The sequence below is a fragment of the Pristis pectinata genome, chromosome 28, assembly GCF_009764475.1.
Source record: "Pristis pectinata isolate sPriPec2 chromosome 28, sPriPec2.1.pri, whole genome shotgun sequence".
NCBI lineage: Eukaryota > Metazoa > Chordata > Chondrichthyes > Rhinopristiformes > Pristidae > Pristis > Pristis pectinata.
Window position 1 is genome coordinate 9,177,456 of NC_067432.1, and position 23,661 is coordinate 9,201,116.

A 23,661-nucleotide genomic window follows, 5' to 3' on the forward strand; every position below is an offset into this window, starting at 1 on the left:
AGCTGCAACATTACCTCGTGGCTCTTGAACTCAATCCCCTGACTAATGGCCAGCACACCATACGCCTTCTTAACCACCCTATCAACTTGCACGGCATATGCTGTAAACTGAGGGGAGGTAAGGCAGAATGAGGCTTGTATAACCAGTTGAGTTGAAGGGCCTGAATCAGCTGTGAATTCTTGATGCTGAGGCCAAGTCCAGGTTCCCAATTCCTGAGCTGTGTTGGTTGTTTGCAGCCAGGCAAGACGTGGCAGAGTCTGGAGAGAAGCTTCAGAACAGCGCTTCTACAAACCAGCTCAGTAGCAGTGTGATAAAGGTCTAGGCACAGTGGTGCAGCTAGTAGATCTGCTGCCTCATAGCTCCAGCGACCCATGTTCAATCCTGACCTCTGTTGCCGTTTGTGTGGAGTTTGCACGTTTCTCCCTGTGACTGTGTGGTTTCCTCCCACGTCCCAAAGATGTGTGGGTTATGAGGTTGTTTGGGCACTGCAAATTACCCCTTGTGTATAGGAGAGTAATAGAATCTGGGGGAGGGGGGAGTTGATGGAAATGTGAGGAGAATAAAATGGGATTTGTGTAGGATGAGATTAAATGAGTGCTTGATGCCTGGTACAGATACTGTGGGCCCAAGTGCCCATTTCCATGCTGTGGTAGGTCTTCCCATTCCTTATCAATATCTGACAATTCCTGTGCATGGGAATCTGAAATAAAAACAGAATATACTGGAAATATTCAGCCTGTCAAGCAGCACCTGTGAAGAAGAAACAGAGTTTATGTTTCAGGTCAGTGACCCTTCATCAGTTTCTTGATTTTCAGTTACTGTGCAAGGGAGTCTAAGGCGATGGTTACTGAGGGGAGTCTGGTCACCTGAATGGATGTTCCTCAGGCTGCCTGATGCCTGTGGACCAGGCCTGGCAGGTGTCAAAGCTCCACAAGAGTTAAAAACACCTTTTCCAGAAAACAAAGCTCCTCATTTGATAACAAGAGTGTTTTCTTCTCGCTGTGGCTCTAGACTCTGCTTTAATAAGGAGCATTATGATTAACTACCAAGTAAAACAATCACCCTCGCTGAAATGTTCATGGCACCAGCTGGTGAAATAATGAATAAAACATTTATTTCAGAGCATGATGTTCATGTGATAGAATTTTTTAAAATAGTGGGATTGTTCTGACTCTTTCCCACCCTAACTTCCTCTGCTTTTTTTGAAGGCAGTGTGGGCTGTGAAGAGGATACAAAGAGGCTGCAAGAGGATATGGATACGTGAAAGGACAAAGACACGGTGGATGGAAATGTTGTGGAAGTATGTATAAAATGGAAGCAAAGCAGTTTTTAAGAAGTCAGTTTGTAAGGTATCAATATTCAAAGGGAACTAGGTCCTTTGTACATGAATCACTGAAAGTTAACATGTAGATGCAACAAATAATTAGAAGTCTGGTGATATGTTAGTCTTTTGAGTATAAAGTGAATTTGATTATGAAAATAGAGACACCTTGTTCCAATTATATAGGTCCCTGATGAGATTGCATCTGCAATATCGTGTACAGCTGTGGCGTCTCTACATAAGGAACGACATACTTGTGGCTGAGGAAGTGCAGTGAAGGTTCATCGGAGTGATTTCTGGGACAGCAAGTTTGAGGTATGAGCAGAAATTAAGCAGAGTTTAAAAGGAGAGGTGATCTTGAAATATACAACATTTTTACACAGCTTGACAGGCTAGATACAGGGATGATATTTCCCCTAGCTGGGACCAGGAGTCACTGTCTCAAAATAAGGGGTTGGTCATTCAAGAATGAGATGTGAAGAAATTTCTTCACACAGAGGATCTTAATATTTGGAATTCACTACCTAAGAGCATTATGGAGGCTCAGTCACTGGGTGTATTTGAAACAATGGCTGATAAAATTAGTTGAAGATATGGGAATCAAGGGATATGGGGTTAGTGCAACTAAGAAGACAAAGATCAGTCATGAACAGCAGAGCAGACTGAAGGGCCTGAATGGCCTATTTCTGCTTCTAAACTGTAATACCATTTCTTCCCCCCACTGAGGTATGGCTAATTAACTTGGTGCTGACCAAGAATAGACCTTTATGCTTTAAATTGTTGAAGCCCTGACTCTTACCACAACAGTAATATTGGTCTTTGTCCAGTGCCTTGCAAAGGTCAACTTTATGCCTATGGGTATCTGGTCAGTGAGTGTTGTCAATTAACTTTGGCCAGGCATTTGGCTGCAGGATTCATTGAAACCAAATTCCTTCCTTGTCTTTGTTCATGAATTCGAGAAGTGCAGAGTCTTTGTTATAAGGTAGAAAATTCAGCAGCCAATTTTTGTGCAGAGCCGTTTCCCACAAAGGGCAGCATTATCATGACCCAATAATCTGTTTTTCATCATATTGTTTAAAGCCATTTGAGTTTATTGTCACATGCACAAGTACGTGGAGGCACAGGTGCAATGAAAAACTTACTTGCAGCAGCATCACAGGCACAGAGCATCAGAGACACAATATTCACAAGAAAAACATAAATTAACCATAAATTATACACAACTTTTACAAGAAAGAACACAATTAGAACAAAAAAAACCAAAGTCTATTTTAATACAAAGTGATCAAAGTGGTCACGGGAAAAAATCTATAGGCTTCCTTAAATTATTGCTCCATGAGTATCTGTAACGGAACAGATCCACCAGTGGTTAGCATGTTGGCTGCATGATCCATGAAGGTCTACTCTTGGTTCGCACCAAATTAATTCACCACATCTCAGTGGGGGAAGAAATGGTGTTAAAATTAGCCTCTGAATCCTGGGCTCAAGGAAAGAGAAAATCAGTCAATGCTACCCTCTTCAGCAGCTGAGGTCAGCTAATCCTGTAAAAAAAATGCATGTGTTTTCTAAGTATCATCAGACACACTGCCTGTGAACACTACATTAGCTGCCTGAGAAACGGGGGAAAACATATATTTTGTCTCTGTTCTTTTGTCTATGTTCTCAATCTCTAACTGCTCCCATTCATTCATTGACCAGATAAACCTGTTTGCAGCTTATCCCCTTGGTCTCCCTGGTGCATCCTATCAGAGGCATCTCCTCTCCTCCATCGTCCCTGAAGACCCACAAACTTCTCTCTTTCCCAGTTCTGCAGTTCTGATGAAAGTCCTTTGACCTGAAACATTAACTCTGTTTCTCTGACCACAGATACAGCAGGAGCTGCTGAGTATTTCCAGCATTTTCAGTTTTTATTTTAAACATATATAAAGCTATCTACTTCCTCTCTCTCTCAGCTATCTCTCTCTCTCTCTCTCTCTCTCACACACACACCCACACACACACACACACACACACACACACACACAGAGTCTCACGCACAGGTGTACACATGGTCACACACAGACCCTCACACAGACACATGTAGACACTCTCTCACACACACACAATCCCACATGCGGGCTACCACTTCATCACATAGACAGACATACTCATATGAGCATGGTGATTCACATAAATACAGCCAGCTAGGCAAACACGCATGCATGTGCATACATATGCACGCATACATATGCACACACACATGTGCACGCACACAGATGTGCATTTCTCTTACATGTATACACACTTAGAATCAGATATAGATTCACACACAGTCTCACACACAAAAGCAGGTATGTACACAGTATCACACACAATGACACATGCATGTGCTAGGGATCAGGTGACATGATCATGAGCAGAAACTCTGGGTGTTCTTGTACTGCCCACCCTGAATGCACTTGGTCTCTTTGCTGCAGCTGTGAACATTTAACTCAGTATTGGATGAGGGGCTACTCAGGGTCCTGGCGTGCACTATTGCGCAATTAGGGAAAGCCTAAAATAAATTCTTACATTGTTGATGTAGATTCTGTGGATAGAGGAACCACAGGAATTTGGAATCTCTGTAACACTGAATGCTGAAAGCAGTGTATTTAGTGAAGTAAAAGGTACATTATTTATCACGTCTGGCAAATTCCACTTTAGGTTTTGAATCCGTGAAATGCTGTCTATTCAAAGACCCTCTGTAACGCGCAGGGAATCAGCAATTTCGGAATGGTGCCTCCTTTCATGGCTAGGCCTAAGAGATGATATGCTTCTGTGGGAGAAATGGAATGCATCCAAAAATTGCCATGAAGTTTCAAAGCGCAGCTATGAAAACACTATTATATCCAGACCCACTGCTGTTCTCCCTGTTTGCATTCCTCTCCGCCACTGAGCAAACTGGAGGTGCCGATGTTGCAACCATGTAGCCCATTGACAAGCACTAGTTTGTTGTTATTTGGAAAACCTTGATGAAGGGCTAAAGTTTGGCACAGAGGCAAAGATGAGGAGACTAGAGAGTAGGTAAACCAAGCAGTAACTAACAGTAATCATGAGTTTTAAAAGATGACAACAAGTGGAACGGTAGTTAAATGAGTGGTCTTCAACTGCAGAACTAGTGACCTAGAGACAGGGGTTCATTCCCATTGGGAATTGAATCACTTCGGAATTAAAGATCTCTTAATCATGACCAAAAATTATTGGATTGCAGTAAGAACTCATCTTGTTGCATAGTGCTCTCTGGGAAAGGAAATCTGTCACCTTACCCTGTCTGGCCCATATGTGACTCCAGACCACAGCAATGCCTTTGATTTTTAAATGCTTTTCGAAATGTCCCTGCAAGCCATTCAGCCTTTGAGGGAGCAGACCCCCAGCACTTTCTCAAGGGCAATTATTGATGGGGAATGAATGCTGGCCGTGCCAGGAATGTGGACTTCCATCCTGGGGAAGAATATGTTAACCTTATACTTATCAGAAGAGCAGTTGGGATCACATCCTTTGACCTTAGGAGAGACAAGAAAATGGTTCATTGAGACATAATGGCTTTGGGGTATTTTGTTCAAAGATGGGTACCAAACTTTTGGGAGAGTATCCTTGGAAAGAAAAGGGGACAGATTTAATCGAATTGTAATGGGAATGATGAATTTCAGTCACAGAATGAAAGTTCCCCACACAAAATGTCAGGTAACTGAAGTAGCAGAAACCATGGACTTTAAAAGCCTGAGTATTGCATGAGAATGATGCAACAGTACAGAGGTAGTAGAACTGAAGATAATCATAAAATTAAAGCTGGGCCATGTTGGAGGAGAACCTAGAAGTACATGTACACATAGTCAAAGTAGAAATCTGGAACACTTGTCCTAAAAGAATGAGGCAACTGAAGGATAACTAGAGCTTTCAAGACTGAGATCAAGACAAGTTAATGAATGCTCCATTTATGAATTTTCACTATGAGGCATTCACTCTTGATTTCAGAAGCTATTTTTTGCTATAATTAGCAGTGCGTCACTCTCCATACCAAAATTCCTATAAAGCATTTCACCGAGCCTTAAAGATATCAGTAGACAAAAAGTTTCTGGGAACAAATCCCTTTTGTAAATTGAGGAATGGTGCTGGATTTTTGTTAGGTGAGAAAATTGAATGATCTGGAACTGAGGCAGGTTCATGGAGTTAAGATAAATCGTTTAACCTGGATGAATGGAGTGCCTTCCCTGGATTAGGGATGGGAAGCTAGTGTGAGCCTTGGTAGAGATATTCTCATCTTATAAATGAATAAATAAAACCCTAATGATCTCCAGGGGCTGAGAGGTCTCCTGTCCCTATGTTTCTTGTGAATTAAATGACTTTGTGACTATTCCAGATGATTTAGCCCTTTAGGAAGATCTGTTCCAGTGTAAAGAAGGTGCTTTTGTGAGAGAAAGCAGTTCTCAGAGTACTGTCAGCATCAAAAGTCATTCCTTCTTGAGATGAGGGGAGGGAATGTAGCTATGAAAACTTGAACATAACAGCCTAAAACTAGAGGACATAGTCTTAAGGTGAGAGGGGAAAGATTTAAAAGGGACTTGAGGGGAAACCTTTTCATACAGAAGGTGGTGGGTATCTGGACCGAGCGGCCAGAGGAAGCTGAAGAGGTGGGTACAGTTACAATGTTTAAAAGATATTTAGAGAGGTATGTAGATAGAAAAAGTTTAAAAGGATGTGGGCCAAGTGCAGGCAAATTAAACTGGCTCGGATAGACATCTTGGTCAGCATGGTTGAGTTGGGCCAAAAGGCCTGCTTCCCTACTGTACAATTCGATGACTCTAATCATAGAGTCCTACAGTATGGCTAGGTCCTTTGGCCTACTGAGTCCAGAGTCCATCAAACAGCCACTTGCGGACTGCCCCCAGCACATTCTCAGTAACGCAAAAAGATGCATTTCACTGTGTGTGTCGATGTACGTGACTAATACATAAATATCTTATCTTATCTTATCCTATTTTATTTTATTTTATATCAACACTCTCTTGATTCTACCACTCATCTCAACATTAAAACCAGCTCAGGTGGTCAATTAACCTACCGACCTGCGTACCTTCAGGATGTGGGAAGAAACAAAAGCTCCTGCAGGAAGCTCATGCGGTCACAGGGAGAACATGCGAACTCCACACAGACAGCACCCAAGGTCAGGGTGACTGGAAGTGGGAAGCAGCATCTTTACTAGCTGTGTCACTGTGCCGTCCTAGACTGTGGACTATAAGGCTAGCAAAGGATGCTGAGAGAAGAGGAGAAAATTACCTGACAGGAATGAAGATAAAAAACACAAATTAAAATCAGAAGTTGCTTCCTCTTTAATGCAGAGTAATATCTCTTCCTCCATTCTTTCTCCTGTCTGTATTTTCCACATTAAAGACAAGGGAGCTTCATAAATCATCAACAGACTGAAAAAATGCTCCGGGGATAGACATATCTGATATGTAAAGCTCATTGGATTTTTCAAACCATTATTGTGTTAATCTTAGAAAGACAAAATGTCATGCAATATTCTGGCTTTAATAGGTTCAGTTTAGCCTGATGATTTAGAACATCTTCCTCTTTAATGTTAATTTTATCTCACATTCCACTGCTTAATTGTCAGCTGTTAAGGCAATCACCACCATGTACTAATGAGTTAATTTAAAAATAGCCTAACTCCCAGCATAGCTGAGAGCTGTGATCATTTTTAAGTGGATTATTTTGTTCTTGACCATGCTTAGGAGCTTATCTCACCTGCAGAGACCGGGGGATAGCGAGACTTCATGAAAAGATCCTTTCATTATCACAATTCGAGGACAGTGACATACTTAAACATGCAATGAACACTGGGCCAGGTTTCCACCATCACTAAGGCCACCTATTTGCACACCTACAGCATCATTTTATTCATTGTCACCTCTGCTCATCTGCTGCTGGAGTTCTCAAGTATTGGTTATCTCTGGACCTGTCTGTTCCATCACATCATCCAGCTGCCTCTGTCTCCCAACTCCGCCTCTTCCCCTCCCTGAACTGACTCAATCTGTCTGACATTCTTCACCCCCTCCTCGGTCCACCGATCACTCACTGGCCACTGTCTTACCCTTTCCTCTTTATACTGACTATTTTCCCTCCCACCTCTGATGCTGGGTTTTGACCTGAATCGTCCCAGGACTGACCCTTAGGTGACTCCACTGTCAACTGTCCTTCAATCTGCCAATGGAGCAACAAAAAATCTGCTGGAGGAATTCAGTCCTGATGCAGAATTTCTACGCAAAATGTTGACAATTCCTTTCCCCCCAACAGATGCTGCTCAGCCCGCTGAGTTCCTCCAGCAGATTGTTTGTTATTGCATCACACCCACGGCAGGTTCCAGCTCTCCACAGACTCAGCCTTCTCCCAAATGACACCAAGTCATGCTCACCCACGTTGACCTACATTGGCTCTGGATTAAGCAACAGCTTGTTTTTAAACCTCACATCCAGGTTTTCAAAACACTTCGTGGTCTCACTCTTTCACGTCTCTGTGATCTCCCCCTACCATAGAACATAACTTAGAACACTACAGCACAGTACAGGCCCTTCGGTCCACAATGTCGTGCCTACCCTATAACTCTCTGCATCTGTGATTCTGGCCTCTTGTGTTCCTGCAGTTAATTGCTTTGTTCCTATAACTGCCTAAGCCCCAAGTTCCTTCCCTAAACCTCACTGCCTCTCTGTCATTCTTTTCCCTGTTCTGGAGTTTAATGATAAGCATTATTTTGGTAATTAATTTATTCCACACTGAAATAAATACCTCAATATTAGCAAAAACTAAATGCTAAAAGTGATAGAAAGATCACTGTCATTCACAGGCTGGCACGTTGGATGTCCCAAAATAGATACTCCCAGTTCCATTTCCAATCTTCATGAAATTATCTCACTCCAACTGGAATAACAAGGAATGCTGCAAATGGTATTCCAAAACTAGGAATGGGAAGAATTGCCCTGTGTTTGTATTGTTGATCTCTGTTTAATAATGTCCTGCTGTAAAGTGCCTGTAAGGAATTGGGTTAAGATTAAACTCAGCCCTTCTATTAACTAGCCCAGGGATCCAGAATCACTCAGGCAAGATTGCAAAGGATGGCCTTTAATACAACTTCAGGAGAGGAAGGGAACTAAACTGAATGAAGCCAAACTGAGAATCAATTACAAGTTTCCTTGCCAGCACAACCACATGGTTATAGTAATAGAGTCACAGAGAGAGCCAGCATGAAAACAGGACATTCAGCCCGAGTCCGAACCAACCATCAACCATCCATTCAAACAAATCCCACATTGTTTAGTCTTGGGATCCTTGCTTCCTTGTGAGAAGTGCAGTGGAATATTATCACCAGAGAGACCAACTGACGTGGTTGAAAATCAAGGGAAAAGGGCTATTTTAATAACAAGGAGTGTTGTCCATTGGGACTGTCAAATATTGACAGTGCAATGTTATATTCTAGCACACTTATGATATACCTAATCCAGCAAAGCCTGATACAGAAAAATAATAAAAGTGGTTAATATTTGATTATACTTCAGCAGGTTGAGAGAAGAAAACAGATAACAACATAAGCAGCTTAATGTCTCAAACTGTCCCTCCCTGCCTAGTTTGTAATAACAGTATACTTGCATCCATTAGTCATGTTGCACCTGCAGTTACTTAGCACAAAAGCAATTGTACTGACTAAAGCAGCAGTTCCAGATGAAGCTTTAGCTAGTTAACCCTTTCAAGCCTTGTTCATTGGAGACATTCTGTTTTACAGACAGACAACCTGCATTTGCAGTGATACAACAGGCTTAAGTGCCCAACTATACATTCTGGGCCGTTCAGTTGGATTGCCCATGGTATGGCCAGAAAGATAAAATAAACATCAGCTCTGAGAGGAAATAAAGAGATTAGTATTTGCAACACTCTTCTGGATTGGATGGTGGAAACTGATTCAATTGTCACTTTTAAAGGTGAATTAGATTTGAGAATAAATTTTGCAGGGATAATTTGAAGAGAAAATAGGAGCAGCTGAATTGAAAGAGCACACACAAACTCGATGGAATGAATAGTCTTTTTCAGTGTTTTATTCTATGATTCTGTGATCTGACAGAACCCCCACTCTCTCCTCCTCTCTGAAGGACTACTGGGCAATTCTGTTCACAAAAGGGGTCCTCACCAACAAAGTGCAATTTCTATCCAGCCCAGAAGAGGATCCAAACTTTGATGCTGATGCAACAAGCTAAGTTGAGCAAAAGACTGGGCACACTGTCCAGTGTTTACTCCAACACTTTTCAAGGGCCGTAGTTCTCTGAATCAGTTTTTGAAGTTACTGGTAAATGATTACATCTCAAACAGAAATTGGAGCTCTGTAGCCAAACACCATGAATCCACGTCTAGTCTCCTGCAATAAAAATTCCACCCTGATGGATTGGCTGTGAGCCTAATTACACAGAGCAAAGGGGGAAACTGAGACACGATGGCTGGGAATCACTCTTACACTAACTCCAAATCAGCGGAGTTTAATTGAAGGGCAATTGTCAATTTACTCCATTACTCTATTCACATTTACAACATCTAATATAATTTTAGCACTGGCCCAGTTGGACATGTAAACAAATTATTTTTACATCAATGACTGTGTTGTCAGTCCCAACAGCTCACAGTGAAGTGTTAACATAGTTTTAAAGCTGGACTTGATTTTGGGAAATATTAACTCATGTAAATATTTTTCAGAAGCAAGAAGTTACAATGTTTAATTGGAATGAATTGGTTGTACAAGCTCAGTTCAAATAATGACCCACGCAAAAGGTAGGGAGGGCAATCTGTCCATCTCCATCATGGTTAGGAACGTAAGAAGCTGCAGAGAGTGGTGGACTCAGCCCAATACATCACGGGCACATCCCTCCCCACCATCGAAAGCATTTACGTGAAGTGCTGCCTCAGGAAGGCAATATCTATCATCAAAGATCCCCACCATCCGGGTCATGCCATCTTCTCAAAGCTACCATCGGGCAGGAGGTACAGAAGCCTGAAGTCCCACACCACCAGGTTCAAGAACAGCTACTTCACTTTAACCATTCAGTTCATGAACCAACCTAAGTGGATAAGATAAAATAAGATATCTTTATTAGTCACATGTACGTCGAAACACACAGTGAAATACATCTTTTTGCGTAGTGTTCTGGGGGCGGCTCGCAAGTGTCGCCACACTTCCGGCGCCAACATAGCATGGCCACAACTTCCTAACCCCTATGTTTTTGGAATGTGGGAGGAAACCAGAGCACCCGGAGGAAACCCATGTAGACACAAGGAGAACATACAAACTTCTTACAGACAGCAGCCGGAATTGAACCCGGGTCGCTGGCGCTGTAATAACGTTACGCTAACTGCTACACTACCGTGCCTGCACAACCCTAATCACTACCTCAGTATAGCAACACTATGATCACTTTGCACGACAATGAACCTTGCTTTATTTGTTCCAATTGTTCTTTCTTGGAAAAATTGTGTATAATTTATGTTTATGTTTTTCTTGTGAATTTTGTGTATCTGGTGCTGTGTGCTTGTGATGCTGCTGCAAGTAAGTTTTTCATTGTACCTGTGCATACACGCACGAGCATATGACAATTAACTTGACTTGGACTTTAAAATTTCTTCTTGTCCTTTCTGCTTACCAGCTGATCATTTCTCCCCAATGAATCCCCAGTAAACTCTGGTGGTAGGTGCAAGCCGAATGGTTCGAGGTTCAATCTAGGAGTGAGAGTAAAGAGCAGGGGAACAGGAGCAGTTGATTTGAAAGAACATGCATAAACTTGAAGGCATGAATGGCCTTTTTCAATATCTTGTTCTATGACTAAGTTGAGTTACATCTCAGGATCTACTTTTGAATTCACTTGTCCCTAAGCTTGGGAGTTGAAAGGTCACCATACTTTCTATCTTTCGTCAATGGTGAAAGACTTCACCAAATCGAGGGGGCTATTGAGATAGTGGATAAGAAGGAACAAGAAAAGATTACCAGTGCTATAAGTGAAAATTTGAGTCTGATGTGTTCTGGGTTGCAAATGAGTAATAATAGCTGAGAACCTAGCTAAATCCTTTCAAACCTCCTTCGATAGGTGACAGAGGACTGAAAATTACAGTTATTACAGCCTTGTCCAAAATAGGGAGGAAATAAGATATCTTTATTGGTCACATGTACATCAAAACACACAGTGAAATACATCTTTTTGTGTAGAGTGTTCTGGGGGCAGCCCGCAAGTGTCGCCATGCTTCCGGTGCCAACATAGCACGCCCTCAACTTCCTAACCCGTACGTCTTTGGAATGTGGGAGGAAACCGGAGCACCCGGAGGAAACCCATGCAGACACGGGGAGAACGTACAAACTCCTCACAGACAGTGGCCGGATTTGAACCCGGGTCGCTGGCGCTGTAAAGCATTACGCTAACCGCTACACTACCGTGTTGGTTTAATGCCAGTGATGTTTACAGGAAAAATAGCATCTTAAGCATGAAGTGATGAATGAGGGGTGGTACTGATTTGTTAACAGCAAGTTCTATTCAACTAACTTTATTGAGTTTTCTAAATTTGTAACATGAAGATGGATGAGGACAACAAAGTTGAAGGTGTGTATATAGAGTTCTCAAAAACATTTGGTAAAGTGAAATAAATCAAGCTTGTTAGCAAAATTAGAACATATGGTGGAAGGGGGGCAGAGGTTTCCAGATAAACAAAAGTATAGCAGTTGACAGAAAATAATGAGTTAATATTCTCTAGGTTGGAAATGGGTGTCCAGTGATACTTCCCAGGGTGCAGTACCAGACCTCTGTGGTTTAGGTAACATAACTTCACAAACCACAGATGACATAAAACTGTTAAATGTTGTAAATGATGAGAGTAGTGTTGATGGAGATCAAAAAGCAACAGGAATGGGCTGGCACGCAACAAATGAAACTCTGTGCAGAAATGTGAGTTGATACATTTTGGCAGGGAGAACAAGAGACAACATAAATTAAGTGGTACTCTTCTAAGTTAAATGGCGCACTTCTAAGGGGATACAAAGGAAAGGAATCTGAGGTTGTTCGTGCACAATTCTTTGAAGGTGGAAGTACAGATTAACAAAGCAGTTACTAAAGCAGGGAATGCTGGAAATACTCAACCGGTCAGGCAGCATCCATGGAGAAAGAAACAGAGCTAACAGTTCAGGTCAATGATGTTTCTTCAGCACTGGAAACAGTTAAAAGCAAACCTGTTTTAAATGCAGAGGAAAGAAGATAGGAAAGGGAAGAATTCGTGATGGGATTGAAAGCGGTGGAGAGTAAATGATGAAAGGAGCGATTGCAGGTGAAAGACAGTGCTAACAGATCATGAATGGTTACAAGTGAGTCTGGAGCAGGTATAACTGGGGAAGCAGAACCCACTTCTGAAATTACCAAGTACTCAGAGTGCTGAAAATAGGAAATGAAAAGCTGGAAAGACTGATTATTTGAAATTATTGAACACTGTGTTCAGTCTGGAAACCTATAATGTTCCTAGTTAGAAGATGATGTGCAGTTCCTCAAACATTCATTGCATTTAATTGGAGCAGTGTTGAAGGCTGAGGGCAGAGAGGTCAGCCTCAGGGTGGATGGACAATTAAAGTGACAGGCAACTGGACTTTGCAGAGTGGTCACCCAATCTGTCTTTAGTCTCCCTAATGCAGTGAAGATTATGAAGATACTAAGTTTAAAGAACTACAAATAAATCAGTGCTTCACCTGGAGAAAAGCTTTGAGGCCCTGGATGGTAGAAAGGAAAGAGGTAAAAGGAGAGGTTGGCATCTCCTGAGGTTGTTCCTCAACACTGGAATCTAACACAGCCTGTGTGACTGCAACATCTTTGCTACCACAGTGTTCGGAATGGACTATACTAATTCATCAGTTGAGGGAAAGGAGCAGGTGATTTATTTTCCCTTATTCGATCTGCTGCCATAAGACTTCATGGGCTTTGAGGTCAACGCTGAGTACTCCCAAGAACATGTGCGGCTGTATACCATGGTGCAATCTCTTTGTGGTACTGTACTGCTGGTGGGATAAACAAGGTGGAGGTTGGGTTGCCATGGGATATTGACTGAAAGATATGATTTGTGAGTCTAAATATGTCAGGTTGCTGCTTGACTAATCTATAGCACTGGTCCAGAAATCTAATACTTGACAGTTAGTGACTTAGCAGGACAGATCATTGGCTGGGTTAATAGATGGTGGTTCATGTGTATATATATTTTCTTCACTTTCTTGTATAACTTACATATAATTTATTTATAATTTATGTTCTGTGTGTTGTTTGAACCTATGTGCCTGTGATGCTGCTGCAAGCAAGTTTGTCAATGTACCTGCACCTCAACGTACTTGTGCACAACTCGACTTGATGAGTTTTTCATAGCTTTTCAAACAACTGACTGGTTTGCTTCAGAAGGCAGGTTAATCATCAACTATGTTGTCGTGGTCTGGAGTTACACATACAGGCTACCTTCCCTCCTGAAAGCATGTAAATTAATTGCAGATTTTTCCAAAAAATACAACAGTAGCATCACAATTTTAACATGGATTTTACTTCTGTATTTATTAAATCTACTGATTTACATTCTCCAGTAACTGTGATGGGATTTGAACTCATGTCTTTAGATTATGGTTCCAGTCCTTTGGGTGTTTAGTCTATTAACATAGCCACTGTGCTGCCATTGCCTGAATAGCTTGAGGGATTACAGTCACGAGGAAAGGCTGGAGGAAACTGGTGCTGTTCTCCTTGAAGAGAGGAGATTTCCCAGTGGTAATTACAATCAGGAAGCGTGTGGATAGAATGTGAAGAGAAACGAGTTTTGAGTGGTCGAAGGAACAATAACCAGACACCATAGGTATCGGTGAATGGCAAAAAGAACCATAGCAACAAGAGCGAAATCATTTTCATGCAGTGAATAACTAGGGATTTAGAATGTACAGCCTAACAGGATGGTGAAAACAGATGCAATAATTGCTTAACAGTAGGGGAATTGGGTAAATACTTGAGAGAAAAAAAGTAGTGGAAGCTTAGGTAAGATAGTGACTCATTGGACTTTATGCAAAAAGTCATGGACTCTATTTGCTGGTTGATCTTTCTGCGCTGTCCTATTCAATTATTCTAAAGAAAAAAATGTTCTGCATTTATCAAGCATCTTTCACAAGGTCAGGATAGAAAGCAGTAGAAAAAATCCCTTGAAGTGTGGTGATCACGATGGTAAATTGTAAGAAATGTAGCGGGCATTTGTGGCTCAGCATTCTCCAACAAACAGCAATGTGATAACAGCTGAATGATCTCTTCCACTGAAGTTGGTAGTAGGAACATTGGCCAAAATCTTCAAAACATCAATCCCACTCCAAGGATTTGAGAACAAAATCCAGGCCGACTGTCCAGCACCAGTGCTGCCAGGGGTGGGGGTGGAGGCAGATACGATACAGGTGTTTAAGGGGTTCTTAGATAGGCATATGAATATGCAGAGAATGGAGGGATACTTTTCATCTATTGGTGAGGACAGACAGGGAACTGGTTTGACATCTCACCAGAAAGATAGCACATCCAACAATGCAGCATCAGTGTAACTGAGCATATCAACTTTGAGTGGCCGCTTGTGCTTCAGACATGGGAGTCAAACCTACAATGTTCTGATTCAAAACTAGGCATAGGCAACTTAAGCCACAACTACCCCCTCTAAAGATCAGTGTAGATTAGGAAGACAAGCTTGGCTATGGACTTTACAATGTCCAGCAGCCTCTCCCAGTTCAGACATTATAACCACTTTAGCAAGGTACCAGAGGGTGCACAAAATTATACCAAACATTAGTTCAACAGAGGAAACTGTCATTGAGCATTCATAAGAAATTGTTAAAATAGATTTGTGATCCGTACACTTGAACTATATTTATTTCTTTCTCTTTTCTTTCTTCTACCAGATAAACAAACTGGCAAGATTCCAAAAGTAACCCCAACACTCATTGACAGAAGGTGATTCTGAAAGCTCGCAATGGCCATTGTCTTGGGTTTGACCTCCAGACACAAACCAATTGATTTCCAGAGTTAACTCTGACTTTTCTGTAGGGACCAATAGAATCTTACAAGCATGGGCATCTCAAAAAAAGGGTTGAATTCTCCTGTACTTTGGTTTCAAAGTTCTGTCATCTGTTATCCCCTCTCACTGTGATTGGTGGGGAGCTTCTCATTCCTGAGTCAGATGGAAAGTCTAGTGGTTGACCTACAAACCTTTGCTGGATTTTGATGACTCATGCACATCTGGCTATCGCCCTTATCAAGTTCTGTTTCTCAGAGCCAACTCACACAACAGAAGACTTTATAATATCTTAGTTCCACAAAAGCTACAAAATTCTATAACACATGAAACAGATTTATTAAGCATTGGAATAATAAAGGAACTATATATTTTTTAAGAAGCAAACTTATCCAATATAAATGCATTATTAATTCATTCTTTTTGGACAAATGGAACCATATTAATGATAACGAGATGTTTAGGACAGTCTCCACTCAGTAATACTTTAATGGTAAAAAATGGGTGTTCCAATTATATCTCGATAGATGTTCTTATTATGCCAAGGAATGCGATAACTGGATCAAGATTCTGCTCGAATCAGGATTTTTATGAGATTGGATAGATTGGATGTGTTTATCTTTTGGATGTGGAAAACCAACACATTTTGCTTTAAGGTGGAATGAAAGGATGGTATCAGAATTGGACAACACAAGATATCAAGATAAATGTCAACACTTTCTACTGAGGTCTCTAATTCAATGCATCAAAGTTATAGATCATTATGGCTGATTAAATGCTGTCACCACTGATGTGATGCCATGGCTTTGACTGCGAGGTAGTCCAGTCTTAGGCTAAGTTGGAAGCTCATAGTGTGGATCATTGGGCACAAAAATGCCTTAAACTGGCTGGGGAAAATAAGTGTGTGTGTGTGTTTGTGTGTGTTTGTGGCCTCAGTGATTAAAAGGCCAGATAGCATTGTTCAGAATCATATATGGAAGCCTATAAGATCAGAGGAGCTGAATGGCCTGGAGAAATGGAACCCTAGATATAGCTCAATATTCTTAGGAAGTAGGAATGAAGTGTTCTGTGGGTGGGTAGTGTGGAGGAAGGTGGGAGACAGAACTATGAAAGTGCCTGAGTGATAAGACTTGATAGAGATGTACAATATTGGGAATGGTTTAGACAAAAGGGAAGCTGTTTGCATAAGGGAAAGAGATTTAGAATTTAGGGCAAAAGAGTATGAGAGGACTTTTATAATTGGGGAATAGTTATGATTGAAATTTCCTGCAAACAATATCCCTAAAAGGAAAATGGATAGGCAATTAGGAGAGTAATCTGCAAGGCTATGAAGAAAAAACTGGGGGCTTTGGAGCAAAGGGTTTGGTTCACCTGGAGCAACACAGCAATGGGTTATATGACCTCCTCTTGTCCCTTAACAATTCCATGAATCTATGAAAGAGTTCTGATCAGGGTTTTAACTGACAGCATGAGCCAAAATCCATATGTACCATGAAACTGCATGACTTTTTACCTAGAGTCACATCTCATTTCATTCTACAAAATCTATAAAACGATATCTATAATTATTATTACTAAGATGGAAATTTTATTTTTTTTTGCATAGCCAGCTTTAAACTATTAACTATTTAAACTATTTTCTGGTCCATACCACTGAATGCACAGTGACAATCACATTTAATTGGACATCAGTCCCACTCACGATCTTGATCAGAATCAACTGGAATCAACGTCACCTCTGCAATTAGGTCTTAACTTAATCATCTGCTTGATGGCATCAATCAAAGCGTGGGATGGATTTGCTGCCAGACGAAGCATGGATCAGGGGATTCATCACACAGAAGAGCTGGTCTGTCACAAGGCACAGGAGAGACTGTGCATTGAACAAATCTGGCACAAGCTTTGGAAATGATCCAACACAAACCATGAAATCAATTACCTCCAAATGGGGCTTGAATTTTTAGTTTATTTTAGTCTTTAGTTCATTTCAGGGACATTTCATTGGTTATTATTTTTGGCAAAATTAGATATTTTTGACTGTTTAAAAAAATTAGCCAAATGCATCAACTTTCTGTTTTCAACAACAAATTTCAGCTAAATTAGTAATAATGTTAAGTGACACCTGCACACTCTATGTTGCCCACCACGTCCAGGTTTTTGGTTGCCCAGGTTACAGTGTCATGTCACTGACTGGTGCATTCTGTTACATTGAACATGGAACAGTACAGCACAGGAACAGGCCCTTCAGCCCATGATGTGGTGCCAAACTAATTAAGCTAATGACACTTAGTTAAAGGAATCCCTTCTGTCTGCACATGGGCCATATCCCTCCATTCTCTGCATATCCATGTGCCTATCTAAGAGCCTCTTAGGGAGCGGTGTACATGCACCTGTCTACATCAACGGTGCTGAGGTCAAGAGGGTTGAGAGCTTCAAGTTCCTGGGAGTGAACATCACCAATGGGCTGTCCTGGTCCAATCACGTAGACGCCACGGCCAAGAAAGCTCACCAGTGCCTCTACTTCCTCAGGAGGCTAAACAAATTCGGAATGTCGCCTTTGACACTCACCAGCTTTTATCGATGCACCATAGAAAGCATCCTATCTGGATGCATCATGGCTTGGTATGGTAACTGCTCTGCTCAGGACCGCAAGAAATTGCAGAGAGTTGTGGATGCAGCCCAGTGCGTCAAGGAAACCAGCCTCCCCTCCAGGAACTCTGTCTTTACCTCTCGCTGCCTTGGTTAAGCAGCCAGCATAATCAAAGACCCCACCCACCTGGGTCATTCTCTCTTTTCTCCTCTCCCATTAGGAAAAAGATACAAGAGCCTGAGGGCACCTACCACCAGGCTCAAGGACAGCTTCTCTCCCACTGTGATAAGACTATTGAACGGTTCCCTTATACGATGAGATGGACTCTTGACCTCACAATCTACCTTGTTGTGACCTTGCACCTTATTGCCTACCAGCACTGCACTTCCTCTGTAGCTGTGACACTTTGTACTGTTATTGTTTTTACCTGTACTACCTCAATGCACTGTGTACTAACTCAATGTAACTGACCTGTAATGAATTGACCTGTACGATTGGTATGCAAGACAAGTTTTTCACTGTACCTCGGTACCAGTGACAATAATAAACCAATACCAATACCAGTACTATGTCTGCCTTCACCACCACCCCTGGCAGCGTATTCCAGGCACCCACCACTCTCTATGTAAAAAACTTGTCCCACACATCTCCTTTGAACCTTTCCCCTCTCACCTTAAATGCATGCCCTCTGGTATTAGACATTTCAACCCTGGGAAAAAGATTCCAGATGTCTACTCTATCTATGCCTCTCATCATTTTATAAACTTCTATCAGGTCTCCCCTCAGCCTCCAATTCTCCAGAGAAGACAATCCAAGTTTGGCAAACCTCTCCTCTTAGAGCACATGCCCTCTAATCCAGGCAGCATCCTGGTAAACTTCTACTGCACCCTCTCCAAAGCCTCCACATCCTTCCTGTAATGGAATGACCAGAACTGAATGCAATACTCCAGATGCGGTCCAACCAGAGTTTTATAAAGCTGCATTTTAAAGCTAAGCGATAAAGCTGCTATATAAAGTTATGTCTTTAAAAGTAAATCATTTCATGGAAGGGTCATCAATCTGAGATGTTAACTCTGTTCCTCTCTCCTGAGATGCTGCCTGACTTACTGAGTGTTTCCAGCATTCACTGTTTTTATGTCAGGTTTCCAGCATCAGCAGATTTTTTTTCAGCTACATTGCCTTTCTGCTGATTTAGTTAAGAAAAGTGCCAGAAAAATTGAAATGGATATTTTTAATGAACAATAGCTGACAAGGTCTGGGTTCCAGGTTCGTGTTGGATTGGGTGTTCCCAGCCTTGGAAACTCTGAGAGTGTCAACAAGAGATTGTGCTGCCAATCACGAGAGTGACCAGTCAAAGGGGGCAACTGAGTCCCGTGGCCAACCAATGGCATCTGAGCAGGAGTGGGAACCTAACATTATAGGAATGTCTTTACAAGGAGTCAGGAAGTCATGTTGCAGCTGCATAAAACTTTGGTTAGGCTGCACGGTGCATTGTGTGCAGTTCTGGTTGCCCCATTACAGGAAGGATGTGATGGCTTTGGAGAGGGTGCAGAAGAGGTTCACCAGGATGCTGCCTGGATTAGAAGGTATGAGCTATAAGGAGAGTTTGGACAAACTTGAGTTGTTTTCTCTGGAGCGTCAAATGCTGAGAGGGGATCTGATAGAAGTTTATAAAATTGTGAGAGGTATAGATAGAGTAGACAGAATCTTTTTCCTAGGGTGGAAATGTCAAATACTAGAGAACATGCATTTAAGGTGAGACGGGTTTTTTTTTCACATTTGGAGTGGTAGGTGCCTGGAATGGGCTGTCAGGGGTAGTGGTAGAAGGGGATACAATAGTGGTGTTTGAGGCTTTTATATAGGCACATGAATATGCAGGGATGGAGGGATATGGATTGTGTACAGGCAGAAGAGATTTAGTTTAATTTGGCATCGTGTTCGGCACAGACATTGTGGGCTGAAGGGCCTTTTCCTGTGCTGTACTGTCCTATGTTCTGTGTTCTAAAATAAGGCTTGCCCCAGGAGTTTATCCAGCATGAAAAAGTTAAAGGAATGATTATGTTTTATGTAACACTGGAAAATTCAAGTTGCTTTGTGGAGGAAGTGAGTGCAAAAGAGATTTGTTTAACTAAATCAACATTTCTGTAGATCCCAGAGTTGCCAGCTACGTCATACTTATATTGGAACATACTTCTGCTGTCAGTACCGCACATTCATCTAAATTAATCTTGACACATGCAGATGCTGTTTTGAACCGTCAAGCCCACATAATTGATAAGTAGCTTTTGACTGGCGCTGGTGAAATCAGGAACTTAGCCAGGTGGACATCAGTAGCGATGGGGACCTTCTTCAGGACTAGAACAGAGGAAATAGAAGCAGGAGTAGGCCATTCATCCCTTCTTGTCTGCTCCACCATTCAATAATTCCATAACTGATCTTTTACCTTGGCACCACTCTCCTGCCTTAACCTTATATCCTTCAATTCCCTTGATATCCAAAAATATATTGACTGCTTTGAATATACTCATGGACCAAGCCTCTACAGCCCTCTTAGCCAGAGAATCCCAAAGTTACACCACCCTTTGGGTGAAGAGATTTGTTGTCATCCCAGCTCCAATGGACAACTGTCTATTTTGAGACTGTGGCCTTTGGGTCCTACACTCTATAGGGGAAACATTCTGCAACTTCCCTGTTAAGCCTTGCATGTCTTAATGAGGTAACCTCTCATTCTTCTTAACTCCAGGGAGTATACGTCCAGTCTACCTAATCTATCATAGAACATAGAACATAGGACAGCACAGCACAGGAACAGGCCCTTCGGCCCACAATGTCTGTGCATCAAACACAATGCCAAATTAAACTGAATCTCTTCTGCCTGCCCATGATCCATATCCCTCCTCTCCCTGCATATCCATGTGTCCATCTGAAAGCCTCTTAAACACCACTGTTGTATCTGGATCCACCACTACCCCTGGCAGACCGTCCCAGACACCCATCACTCTCCGTGTAAAAAAACTTGACCTGCACATCTCCTTTAAAGCTTTCCCCCTCTCACCTTAAATGCATGTCCTCTAGTATTTGACATTGCTACCCTGGGAAAAAGATTGTGAATCTCTACCCTATCTATGCTTCTCATAATTTTATAAATTCATTTCGAGAGGTATAGTGTATAAAAGTAAGGAAGTGTTGATGAGGCTCTACGGGGCACTAGTGAGGCCTCATTTAGAATATTGTGCGCAGTTTTGGTCCCCACGTCTTAGGAAGGATGTGCTGACATTGGAGAGGGTTCAGAGGAGATTTACGAGGATGATTCCAGGAATGAAAGGGCTTACATATGACGAGCGTTTGTCGGCTCTTGAACTGTACTCACTGGAGTACAGAAGAATGAGAGGGGACCTCATAGCGACATTTAAAATGTTGATAGGAAAGGACAGAGTAGGTGTGGCTAGGCTGTTTCCCTTGGTGGGTGAGTCCAGGACCAGAGGGCACAATCTTAGAATTAGAGGGTACAGTTTCAAAACAGAGATGAGGAGAAATTTCTTTAGCCAGAGGGTGGTGAATTTGTGGAACTCCTTGCCACGTACAGCAGTGGAGGCTAGATCAGTGGGGGCGTTCAAGGGGGAGATAGATAGATATCTAAATAGTCAGGATATCAAAGGATATGGGGATAAGGCCGGAAATTGGGATTAGAATAGTTTTTTTTTCCCCATTCCCCATTTCTCATTTCTTTTTCTCTTTTCCTTGGAGCAGACTCGATGGGCCAAATGGCCTGCTTCTGCTCCCTTGTCTTGTGATCTTGTGATAAACACCATGTCATAGAACAATTCGCTCCATCCCAGGACTCAATCTGGTGATCCCCAATTACCTTAAAATTATGCCCCCTCATGTTAGCCATTGCCCTGGGAAAAAGTCTCTGACCATCCACTTGATCTATGCCTCTTATCATCTTGTACACCTCTACCAAGTCACCTCTCATCCTTCTTTGCTCCAAAGAGAAAAGCCCTAGCTCACTCAACCTATCCTCATAAGACATGCTCTCCAATCCAGGCAGCATTCAGTATTTAAAAAATACTGTGCCCTTCTCTGCTTTTCTATCAAAGCAGATGCCTTCAAACTTTTCCACATTACATTTAATCTGTCATGGGATTTAGGGTAATTGGTGCTATGGATTGAGGATTGATTAACCAATAGGAAACACAGAGGAGGAATAAACAAATCAGTTCTTGGTTGGGAGGCTGTGACTCGTGGGTTCCTCGGGGATCGCATCCCAGCTGTTTGCAATCTGTATCAGTGGCCTCAACGTGGTGGGTACATCTTCTTCTGGAAAGGCAAATTGGAAAGGATTCTGCCATAGCAATTTAATTCAAGCATTTAAATACAATCTGGAATTGTATTTTATGGGATGGGCTTCACAGCCAAGAATAAGCCAGTCTGGCATCTCAGCGATCACCCTCGAGGGATAAATAACACCTCATGAGCCTTTGCTTACTCTAACATGTTCAGTACACCACCTCTATCAACCCATACATTTCAACCTTGGAAGCTATGAATGTGACCAACAAGGATTTCTACTTGAACCTTGTAAAAGCCCTTATCCACACTCCATAGGGAGACAAACTGACAGTCCTGACTGATTTCAGGAAATGATACAACCCTGTGAGAAGGAAGAAGAAGGTAACTACAATTGGTTCTTCATCCTGACAAAATGCTCAGGGCTCATTCTTGTCACAACCAATTCTCTTCTTCTTCAGAGAGATAAGCACAAGATGTCATGGTGACACACTTTGTCCAGGCACAGCCACCTGTTCGATTATTTCATTATCCGAACAAAAGACTACAAGGACATCAGTATCACTCACGAGACATGTACTGATGACTGTTGAACCATCATTGCCTCCATCAACCTAGCCCCAAAACAACAGCAACTACAGAAACATCACTGCGAGGAAATCAATATGAACGCTCTCAAGGAGCCTGCGTTAGTAGCTCTATTCAGGCAGCACCTTACAGACAACCTGTTGACTCCCAGCTAATGAACCCCGGGCTGAAGAATGTTCACAGTGTCTGGTCTTCCTTGATTAACCAAGGGTCTATGAAGAGACCCTTGGCTTCTCTGCCAAAAGGAACTGGGACTGGTTTGATGAAAATGATCAGGATATACAGGAGCTAATTAACCACAAACATAAGGCATTCTAGGTTGGAAAATGTATAGCTCTACAGGTACCCGAAGGCTGAGGTCCAACAGCTACCTGTAGACGTGTATATTTTCTCAGGTACCCGCGGAACTATATATTTTCCCAGCCATGTCATATGCAGTTTCTTTAGCCCTCTCAAGGCCATCTGTGGCCCAAACACCCAAGGCCCCACCCGACTAGTAGTCAAGAATGGGGGTGAACTTATCAAGGACATAAAGGCTGTCAACACCCAATGGAAGAAACACTTTAAGGACCTCCTCAACTGTGACCCTGTCCTTGACGTGAGCGCCCTTGACTCCATCGCACGGCAACCTAGCCACTGCGCCTGACCTTTGAATTTTAAAAAGGCCACATTCCAACCAAAACAAAGGCCTCGGGAGCAGCTAGTATTCCACTGAAGTTCCATGAGGAACTTTAAGTCTAAATTCACAAACCCTCACAATCCACACATGGCAGGGTAC

The 23,661-nt window shown here is 42.1% G+C and overlaps 1 long non-coding RNA gene across 1 annotated transcript; it reads left to right on the plus strand.

Moving 5' to 3' along the window:
• Window positions 1-1,213: 1,213 nt before the first annotated feature.
• On the plus strand, window positions 1,214-6,634 carry LOC127584087 (uncharacterized). The gene is made up of 3 exons (XR_007958342.1): window positions 1,214-1,300; window positions 1,508-1,636; window positions 6,385-6,634. It is a non-coding gene; the product is annotated as an uncharacterized LOC127584087 (long non-coding RNA).
• Window positions 6,635-23,661: the final 17,027 nt, after the last annotated feature.